Here is an 11,760-nt window from a genome sequence, read left to right as displayed (position 1 = left end):
CAAAATGTGGAGCTGGATGAACACAGCAGGCCAAGCAGCATGTTAGGAGCACGAAAGCTAACGTTTCGGGGGATAAAGGATCTAGGCCCGAAACGTCAGCTTTTGTGCTCCTGAGATGCTGCTTGGCCTGCTGTGTTCATCCAGCTCCACACCTTGTTATCTCGGATTCTCCAGCGTCTGCAGTTCCCATTATCACATCAAAAAAAAGCTATCTGGTTCACTAATGCCCTTTGGGGAAGGAAGCTGCTATCCTCACCTGGTCTGGCCTCCATGTGACTCCAGACCCACAGCAATGTTGCTGATGCTTAATTACCCACAGGGCAATTAGGGATGGGCAATAAATGCTCACCCAGACAGCAATTCATGCATCCTGTGAATGAATTATAAAATTATGAAAGCCACAGTGCTTCATCTCAGTTGCTAAATGAAAATTGGCACTTGTAGTTTCGATGGGTTTTTTTAATAGAAGGTCTACCACAATGGAGTTCTCACTGCTTGACAGCTTCCAAAAAGTGCCTATAGCACAGGAAAAGGGGGGACTGCAAGTTCATTTGATCAACAGCTACAAAAGATCATGGGATTCACTGCCTTTGATGTAGAGAGTGGTTTACTTTTGCAACAGATTAAGTATTTAAGGGGTTTTAAATGTTGACTGACAATCTTTCATTAATGGGAGTTTTTTTTAAACATAATAGTTCTTAAGAACTCGTTTGATTTCCACATGGTGCCCAAGATCTGCCAATGTTGATGACAAGGCAAGTTGGTATATAGGGTGTAAAAATAAATGGTGGTGGCAGAAATGGCACTAATTTGGCACAGGGCCTATAAAAGGGCTTTGGGAAGAAGGAGAAAGGTATGGGGCCTGGGTGGAGATTAATGGTTAGGAGGGTCTTTATTGAGTGACGCTATTGAGACACAGACTATCTCTTTAAAGAGAAAGTTTTACAAAACAATTGCTTCCCTCATCAACATCCTGCATTCAGAGGGCCCTTTCCTTTTTGGCCTTATGGTATTCAGACATTGCAGATATATTCTGTAAACCCAACACTTCACTAACACCATAATTTCCAATCAACCACTGACACACTCACAGGTATTCAGAATAACTGCTGAAATCAAATCTGCGGTCTCACAACCTTGGTTCCAATCTGCGTGCTAATGCTCGGACAAAATACATCTGATGGGGCTTTCAAAATGCAAATTAAAATTAAAACACATCTTGAACAAAGTGTGGGCTACAGGCACAACTGTGAGCTGGTTTCTGATGCTCAATGGGTGCAGAGTAAGAGCAGACGTGTCGCAGAACAACATTCGATTTCATACCAGACCTTCTGATTAAACATTACGAAGGAATCTATTGAGGGATGAATGGGCTGCATTGTCTTTTCCTTGGATGGGCAAGTGAGTGCGTGGGGAAGGGTAAAGAATGGGATTGGTTGGATATTGGATATATACCCCACCTCCTTCCTGTCACCTCAGTTTTTAACTTCTGGGTGAGGTCCATGCATGATCTTCCTGACCTGCCTCAAATTAAAGGAACTTATTGGTCATTGAGTGGCCACTTGAGGGCCACAATCCACCACTAGTCTGGTGACCTGCTTTCTCAGCAATGACCACTTTCCACCAGTGAAACTGGGTGGTATATGTATCTCTATACGAGGGTAATTGTGGATATCAATGAGTGGTGGCAGAGATGGCTACTGTAAACCACAACCCTTTTCTTCCCTCTGATCTCCCCGTCCCCTGTACCCATGATTGCACAGCAGTGATCTTCCTCAGTCCCGCTTCTCATCCAAAGAAAGACAGACTTATCCATGTTTCTGTACACGAGGTAAACACAGGATGTTCCCAATAACAGGGACTCTAGAACTAGGGGTCACAGTCTTAGGATACAGGTTAGGCCATTTAGGATGGAGACGAGGAGAAATTTCTTCAACTAGAGAGTGGGGAGCCTGTGGAATTTTCTGCCATAGAAAGCAGTTGAGGCCAAAACCATTGAATGTTTTCATACAGAAAAAATGTAAGTCTTTCTGCTAAAGTGATCAAAGGGTATGGGTAGAAAATAGGAACAGGGCTACGGAGTTATTTGATCAGCCAAGATCATATTGAATGGCAGAGCAAGCTCAAAGGGCCTATATGTGTTTTTATTTTCTACATTTCAATGTTTTATGCTGGTGCAACTCTTCATGTTGTGTAGCCTAGACTTCCAGCAACACACTCCAACTCCCAGTGACTGCCTGCCTCTTCAGGGCTAAATGCTTTAGAATTAAACCACTGAAAGTTCTGGAGGGTGTAACAGAACATACTATTGCTGCGCCTGCACTTCTGCTCCTGAAAAGAGGAACCAATCCAACTCTTAATATCACTATTGCCCACAGGTGCTGGCATCATCTACATGAGGCTCCAATTCTCTGCTTTCTCTTTGCTGCCTCACCCCATCACTAAGGCAAATGTCAACAATCTGTTTCACTGAAGGGCGGGGGAGAAACCCCGGAAGTGTGTTGCAGCACTCTCACACTATAGACGCATTACCCAAACAACGTCACAATAAACAGGCATCAATCTGACTCTCAGTCTGTTGTCTTACTCAAATACTTTAAAGCAATAAGCCAACTACTGCACCCAGCAGGCCATGCTCTACTTTTACATCAGACATCCTGAGTGTAAGGTTATTGGCCACTCCTTTGCCCACTCATCGCATGGTCCACGATCTTAAGTGTGTCTTTTCTAACTGCCGTCCAGGTAAACATGAGGCAGATTTGGACAAGCATACAGAGAACTGTTACAGTGTATATCACACACTGCAATAGATTACATGCTGTTTCTTTCAGCAGCTGGACTGACATGAACTCTAATCACAGCAAGACTTGGGCATCGAACCAACAACTGCTTTATCGACTGAGACCGGACAACCCGAGCAAAGTCTATACACAACAATTTTTATTTATTCATGCATGGGGATCACTGGCTAGGCTGACATTTGTTGCCCAAGCCTGACTGGGCATGTGCTCATGGAGCTTCCAAGGACCCAGAACCCATGAGCCCTGAGTAATTCTTCAGATTTCAGCACCATCTGGTAGGTGGAACACTCCCCTTAACAAACATTGAATATTGAAGCACTTGAACCCAGGCAGACAATCACTGAAAGTAACAAACTTGCATTTTATCAGAATTCTGGCTCTCCATGTATGACCAGAAAAACAATAAATTTCAACCAATAGCATGCAACCTCAACATTAACCAGCGTTAAGCAAGATGCCCTGTTCTAATTCGATTCACTGCCAGTTTTAATCACGTTATATTTATTATATCTACAGGTAGTTTTGCTTGCATGAAGAACAATTCATCGCTCTACATTTCCCTCCCCACTGACTTAGGCAGTTCTAGGGGCTGGAGGAGGAAGCAATCAATCACTTTCTCTAGCTTTTACACAAACGGGATGTAGAGTTCGACAACAAAAAAAAGAGGTCAACAGCTGACGTAATGTGCTAAACCAGGCAAAGATGCTCATTGCTGAGTGACATGAACCTATTGAAGTTCAGTGTTGGGGCCACAGCTGTTCACCTTATACATTAATGATCTGAATGAAGGGACTGGGGGCATTCTGGTGAAGTTTGCCGATGATACAAAGATAGGTGAACAGGCAGGTAGTACTGAGGAGGTGGGGAAGCTGCCGAAAGATTTAGACAGTTTAGGAGAGTGGTCCAGGAAATGGCTGATGAAATTCAATGTGAATAAATGTGAGGTTTTGCACTTTGGAAAAAAGAATACAGGCATGGACTATTTTCTAAGCGGTGAGAAAATTCGCAAAGCAGAAGTACAAAGAGATCTGGCAGTGTTGGTCCAGGATTCTCTAAAGGTTAACTTGCAGGTAGAGTCCGTAATTAAGAAAGTGAATGTAAACATGTCGTTTATCTCAAGAGGGTTGGAATATAAAAGCAGCGATGTGCTTCTGAGGCTTTATAAAGCTCTAGTTAGGCCCCATTTAGAATACTGTGTCCAATTTTGGGCCCCACACCTCAGGAAGGACATACTAGCCCTGGAGCATGTGCAGCAGAGATTCTCACGGATGATTCCTGGAATGGTAGGTTTAATGTATGATGAACGGCTAAGGATCCTGGGATTGTACTCATTAGAGTTTAGAAGGTTGAGGGGAAATATAATAGAAACTTACAAGATAATGTATGGTTTAGAAGGGGTGGACGCTAGGAAGTTGTTTCCGTTAGGCGGGGAGACTAGGGCCGGTGGGCACAGCCTTAAAATCAGAGGGGGTAAATTTAAAACTGAAATGAGACGACATTTCTTCAGCCAGAGAGTGGTGGGCTTGTGGAATTCATTGCCACGGAGTGCAGTGGAGGCCAGGATGTTGGATGCCTTTAAAACAGAGATCGACAAATTCTTGATCTCAGAAGGAATCAAGGGCTACGGGGAGAGTGCAGGGAAGTGGAGTTGAAATGCCCATCAGCCATGATTTAAATGGCGGAGTGGACTTGATGGGCTGAATGGCCTTGCTTCCACTCCTATGTCTTATGGTCTTAAGACACAGTCAAGGACAAACACATTGAGGACTGAGATTATGGTTTCAAGTTTCCCCATTTTGCCAAAAAGAGAGTCTTTTGCAATGCCAGTCCAGCTCACATAGCATTGTAAGCTAGATGCTGAGGAATATCGACACAAATTAATTTCTCATTGTACTCAATTATTCCTTCCCATTGTAAAGGCAATGGTCCTTTTCTGGAATAAATCCAAAGGGATCCAGGAATCGTCCGAACATTTGACTGGAATGACTAATCTTCGTGTAGGGAACAGCCTTTTCAACCCTGCAACGCATCACTGAATGGTCCAAAGTCACTGTCATTGATTTTTCCATTGCTCCCAAACCAATTCCATCCTCAATTAATCTAAATGTTACACACCCTACTCCGGAGCCCTGAAGATTTCCTACCCTGGCTTTTCTACACCTCACGATGTCAAAAGAGATTTTGGCTAACTCGTTGATAACCTTGCTTTATGTCTTCCTGAGACGTGCCCAAGTCCTTTACTACGTCTTAAAGATTGATATCGTCTGAAAACTTTGAACTGTGTCCCTTACACCCAAGTCAAGAGCATTAACTGATATTAAAGAAGAACAGCTGTCTTTATACTGCTGCTTGCGAGGCAGTAGTGTAAACTCCCCAACAATCTGAAAAATGGCAGTTTATATTTCTACTCTGCATTTTGCCTTGCTGTTCATTCTCTATTCACATGGCAACATTGAAAATGGCAGTCACTTTCAAATTCAACACCCAGTCCCTTTTGATTGTCCATGTACACACTACCAATTGCACTACCCTCAAGAATCCTCTGTTAGGACTTGAGGAACACAGTCAATTTAGTCAAGCACAAAATGTGCCTTCATCAAAGGCAATGTGTTATCACAGACACTTACTCCTCCACAACCAAGTGGAATGAACTGTACCTTTGTGGCATGTTTATCTGGACACAATTCACAGACCCCCAGGAGAGGCCAATGGACCTGGAAATCAGTCACGACTCTGGCAGAGGGACAAACATTGACCAACTGACCACTACAATGTCACATCAGCCAACCCAACCACTTCATCCGCTGCCACCATGGTCACAATGGACGTGGGACCAGAATTCAGTTCTTCTCTGTTGACAGTCGCCGAAGGTTTATGTGTCAACTCACAGGAAAGACTCTGCGTTGCATCAGATCACATGGATCAAATTCATTTTCATTCGAGCCCACCATTTTCACCCAGAACCAGAGAAAATGTCCAGTGCTGTTGGGGGGCAAGGGGTATCTGACTGCTAGTGACTCGTGTCCGTTGTGGTGGTGGTGGTGGTAGTCTTCAGTGAATCCAATCACATGGTGAAAACTCAGGAGGCCTTAATTTAACAGGGCTGTTTAAAAAGAAGCATTTTCTCCTCTTTTGTGTATGCGCTGACGCAACAAGTTCCCAGGCTGCAGAAATAATTATCCTCATCTGTCCAGGTGGACAAGTGCAGGCAAAGTTATGTCGTGCTTGTTTTTGAGCAATTCAGACTGGAAGCAAATCAAAACTTTCAGTGATCAACCTTTTTATGCTCCTGGCAAAGCATCCGAGAATAAATTCTCTCCCAAAGTCATCTGTCAGGGAACTTGGTGGAATAAAAGTAACAATCTTCACAAGCTTTTCTGTGGAAGGAAGAAGGTTTGCATATTTGGAGATCTGAGGAGAAACTGGAATGTGCCTATTTTACCCTAACAGCTGATTTATGTAGCTATTTATATAGAGAGATATTGACTGTGTTCCAGCCAATGAATCAGGTTCCCTGGGAGAAAAGTTGGAAGTTTGGAGATGTTAATTCTCCCACCCCCCAACCCCCCCCCCCGCCCCGCTTGAACTAATTCATATCCAGCGTCTCAAATCTTTGGAAACATCCTTGCTCAGATATGCCTGGAAAAAAGTTCATTGGCATTGCAGCCCCTTGGTAGTAAAGAATGCAAATACTGCTGAAAGAGTGAGAGAGAGACAGACACAGAGCAGAAACAGAGACAGAAACAAAGAAAGAAATAGAGTCATAGGGCACAGAAACAGACCCTTTGTCCAACTAGTCCACACCGACCATGTTCCCAAACGAAACTAGTCACACCTGTTTGCGTTTGGCCCATATCCCTCCTAATCTTTCCTATTCATGAATTTATCCAAATGTCTTTTAAACGTTGTAATTGTAAGTGCATCCACCATTATCTCTGGCGGTTCGTTCACACACTAACTACTCTGTGTGAAAAAGCTGCCCCATGTTCTTTGTAAATCTTTTGCCTGAGACCTTAAAAATATGCCCCTTAGTTGTGAAATCCCCCACCCTAAGGAAAAGATATCTGCCACTCACCATATCTCTGCTCCTCATGGTTTTATAAACCTCCTACACTCCAGTGAAAACCGTCACCGCCTATCCGGCCTCCCCTTATAACTCAAACCCTCCATTCCAGAAAACATCCTCAAAAATCTTTTCTGAACCCTCTCCAACTTATTAAATTCCTTCCTATATCGGAGTGACCAGAACGGCACACAGTACTCCGGAAGTGGCATGGAGCTCTGAAATGTAAAAGCGTAATAGAAACTTCTATATTTATGTAAAGAGAGGCTAATGCGGTTTAATAAAAAGAAAATAGTATTTTAAAAATCTGTAAACAGTAGTGGATTCTTTGAATTACGAAAACAAATTTGATGAGATGCCTGACAAGAAGATATGGTACAAAATGAGGACTCAGAATTGGAAATAATATATTAACAGAAATGAAAGACTGGTTAATGTAGAGTGGGATAAAGGGTCATTTTCACATTGTTTGCCACTCTTTAGATCTGGTACAAAAAAATGTAACTAAACCTCAGCTTTTTTCAAACTATTAATTCACTCGATGAAGGGACCAAATGCGACGTATTAATATTTGCTGATGATAATGAAAGACAGAAAAGGAGCTTAAGCTTGGAGAAGAATGCAAAGAGACTACAAAAGGACGTGACTCCACAGAGGCCAGTATCATAGAACATTACAGCGCAGTACAGACCCTTCAGCCCTCGATATTACGCTGACCTGTGAAACCAATCTGAAGCCTGTCTAACCTACACTATTCCATTATCATCCATAAGTTTATCCAATGACCACTTAAATGCCCTTAAACTTGGCAAGTCCACCACTATTGTAGGCAGGGCATTCCATGCCCTTACTACTCTGAGTAAAGAACCTACCTCTGACTTCTGTCCTATATCTATCACCCCTCAATTTAAAGCTATGTCGCCTCGTGCGAGCCATCACCATCTCAGGAAAAAGGCTCTCGCTATCTAATCCTCTGATCATCTTGTATGTGTCTATTAAGTCGCCTCTTAAATGAAAACAGCCTCAAGTCCCTCAAGCTTTCCCCATAAGACCTTTCCTCCATACCGGGCAACATCCTGGTACATCCCCTCTGCACCCTTTCCAATGCTTCCACATCCTTCCTTTAATGCGGCAACCAGAACTATACGCAATACTCGAAGTGTGGCCGCACCAGAGTTTTGTACAGCTGCAACATGACCTCATGGCTCCAAAACTCAATCCTCTACCAATAAAACCTAACACACCGTACACCTTCTTAACAACCCTATCAATCTGGGTGGAAACTTTCAGGGATGTTTGCACATCGACACTGAGATCTCTTTGCTCATCCACACTATCAAGAATCTTACCATTAGCCCAGTACTCTGTATTCCTGTTACTCCTTCCAAAGTGAATCACCTCACACTTTTCCGCATTAAACTCCATTTGCCAGCTCTGCAGCTAATCTATGTCCCTCTGTAACCTGCAACATCCTTCCGCACTATCCATAACTCCACCGACTTTAGTGTCAAGCGCAAATTTACTAACCCATCCTTCTACCCATCACCAAGTCACTCTTTATTGATACATGCACAGTCCTTGACACTGATCCAGCTCCCAGAGTGAATACAACCTCTGACACTCCTGTTTATATCTGTCCTGCAGGGTTTCCTGATTGGACCAGATTAACAGCCTCAATCAGGGAACTCATATTCTATGAGGTCCACCTAGCTGACCTCGTTACAATCACTACATTCCCTCCCCCACCCCAAGTCCAGGGATGTAGGCCTGTTCTTTCTCTTGTAGCCTCTCCTGGGACATTTTTACACTGAGTCCAGTTCCTGAGTCAACCTTGGATATGGGTGGTGTGCGCCAGACGTTATCCCATCTCTTGTGTCCAGAGCTTCTTGGAAGAAATTCATCCTGTCCTTCAGGTAGTGAATGGTACCAAGGCTGCAACATCTGCCGTGTGAATCTCAAACTCTGAGGTTTGTTCGATGTTAGATGAAGGGACAGAACCCACAGTTCTGACAACCCTACAGGCTGTTCTAAGGGGCCAGTTATATTTTACTTCTGCCCCTTTTTGCCAGGGTGGAGCTTTCATGTGGTTCACGTACTTGTTTAGGACCACCTCACCTACCCAAACTTCGTACTTCACAGAACCTGACCTCATGTCAACCATGCCTCTTACCCATACAGGGCTATATTCAGGTTTCAGGTGTAAAAAGTCTCTGTCACTGCAAGGAGTCTTGGTGTCCGGCATTGGCGTTCCTGGATAGTGTTTCTTATTTGCCAAAATCCATTCAACTTTAGGAAATGCTCAAATTCCCTGTTGGTCATTGGTGGCCTATTGTCTGTGACCAACACTTCCGGGAGCCCATGTATTGCAAAAGATGTTTGCAACTTTTCTACCATCATCGCCATGTCTGACTCAATGCACGAACACCAACTGAGTGAGTGTCCATGCTGACTAAAAACACTGAGCCCATGATAGGCTCTGCACAGTCGACACATAACTGAGTACATGTGGGAGAGCCGTTGTCAGTAATTTGTGTCTTTGTTGTCCCTTTGGACACTGCCCCACCAACACATCTATGTCTGTATCCAGTCCTGGCCAGCAGGTGTAACTTCTGGTCAACATCTTCACCTTGGATACCTTTTGATGACCCTGATAGAATTCAACCAGTATCTCGTTGCTCCCCATAATAATATGCCATCCTCTATGGTGTTCTCGATTTGTCAGGTCCAAAAAGGTTTCACTTTTGGTTGTGATGGCCTTTTTGTTCACCCCCATTGCCACCAGCTGTTTTAGTTTTGTCAGAATGGAATCTTTTTGTGTCCATAGTCTGATAGTACCAGCAGTGACCAGGAAGGTGTCCAGAAAGTTTAAAACCAGAATAAACTCTTGCAGTAACAACACCATCAATGGTGTATTTGCCAGCAGGGAGTGGCTCAAAGCAGTCTCATTTGCTGTTTGACCTCCCGGAGTGTGTGTTCCATCTTGTAATTGTCGGCACCTAGAATGCGAGCATGGCACTGAATTTGACCTGAAACTATGGGCAGCACAGCTTTGTCCTCTTTGATTAGCCCAAGCAAGGGTTTGTGGTCTGTTACTATTACAAATTTATGCCCATTAAGGAATTGGTGGAACTTGCTCATACCAAAGATGCCCGCCAAACATTCCTCCTGTATCTGGGCGTACTTGCTTTCTGCATCAGCCAAAGTCCAAAAAAAATGCTATGGAGCACTCCCCGTCATTGGTCCATCTTTGAGCCAACACCATCCCAATACCATGTGGGGAGGCATTGCATGGTAGCACCAGATCTCGCTCGCCATCGGTATTATAGATGATGATAGCTGCTTCTTCGCTTCCCTTAAGGCTATGTCTTGGCAAGGAGACCATTTCCAAGGCTGACATTTTTTTTAAATAGCAGATTTAAGGATGAAGGCCAGGTGACATATGAACTTTCCATAATAATTCAACAATCTAAAGAAAGAGCTAAGCACCTGCACAGACATGGGAGCTGGGGGAACCTTTGATCGTCCTCACTTTAGCTTCCAACAAGCGTAACCCAGTCTTGTCAACTCTGTAGCCTAAGTAGGTCACATATGATTCCCTTCAAAAGCAAATGCCCACCTTGGAGAAATGTCTAAGGACTATGTCCAAGTTCCCTAAGTGCTGTTTATTGGTCTTCTCAATTATTAGCATATCATCCAGATAAATGGCAACTTGAGGTAGACCTTTTAAAATATTCTCTGTCATCCACTGAAAAATGGCACAGACTGAGGATACCCCAGATGGCATTCTCATATATTGGCACAAACCCTTATGGGTATTAATTATAGTATATTTCTAGGAATCCTCATCTAACTGCAATTGTAGATATGCAAATCTTCAGGTCCAGCTCTGTGAAGGATGGTACCCCCAGCCAGCTTTGCATACAGGTTCTCAATGTGATGGATTGGGTATTTATCCAGCAGTGAGAAGCGGTTTATTGTTGTTTAAAATCCCCACAAAGGCAAACTGACCTGTCGGGCTTCACAGTCGGTGCGACCAGTGCTGCCCAGGACTGGTTGGTGTTTTCCTTCCTCTCCAGCCTCCTGATTTCTGCCTCTACTTTTGCTTGCAAAGCAAATGGCACTGGGCAGGCCGTGCAGAATCATGGAACTGCTTCCTGGTCAACATGCAAAGTAGCCTTCGCTCCTTTAATAATCCTGAGATCTTCCTGAAAAATTTCCAGTATTTGATTAGGACTTCACTCAGGGAGCCATTTTCTAATCAAGAAATGTTGAGCCATTCGCGGTGAACCTTTCTGAACCAGTTTCGCCCCATCAAAGCTTGGGCCTGAGCCTCTTACTACAATCATTGGTAATTGAGCCAGTTGCTTCTCGTATGAGAAGAAAACCGAAGTTGAACCTTTATTCTGCAAAGGTTTCCCTGTATAGGTTTTCAATCTAGCCGAGATCTTACATAAACTTAAGGGTTGGAATCCCTTTGGAGTCCAGAGCTAATTTTGTTAAAGACTGCTTCAGTTGATGACCATTTTGTCAGATGTTTATTTTAAATAGTTCTGGTTTGGGTGTGGCTAAGCAATTTAACTGTTCCAAACCCAGATGCAGGTGGATTTTCCAAGATGTGCACAGTCCTGGATACTGGCCTATGAGTTTGCTTACTCAGTTCACACCTAGAGGGATACTTTTGCCGTCTCAAGTCTGTGTACCGGCAGCAACTACAGTGGCTCGGCTACCCAGATCCTGAGGAAAATGTTAACCGTTTGGCCGAGGGTTGGCTTTGATTTGGGTTAATGTTGTTCCGTTTTGTTCAGGATATGTCCTGATTGAGGCTATGCAGTTGCCTTCACTCAAGTAATGCTCCCCAACCTCAGTTGGCCTGGTGATTTTGTGATATCATGTGAC

General features: G+C 43.7%; 1 protein-coding gene across 2 annotated transcripts in view; it reads right to left on the bottom strand.

Moving 5' to 3' along the window:
• The window catches only part of pappa2 (pappalysin 2), a 525,171-nt gene that overhangs the window by 507,863 nt on the left and 5,548 nt on the right, over positions 1-11,760 (bottom strand). The window lies entirely within an intron of this gene.

Source organism: Stegostoma tigrinum, chromosome 8, assembly GCF_030684315.1.
Source record: "Stegostoma tigrinum isolate sSteTig4 chromosome 8, sSteTig4.hap1, whole genome shotgun sequence".
Lineage (NCBI taxonomy): Eukaryota > Metazoa > Chordata > Chondrichthyes > Orectolobiformes > Stegostomatidae > Stegostoma > Stegostoma tigrinum.
This window is presented reverse-complemented; position numbering and strand designations above follow the sequence as displayed.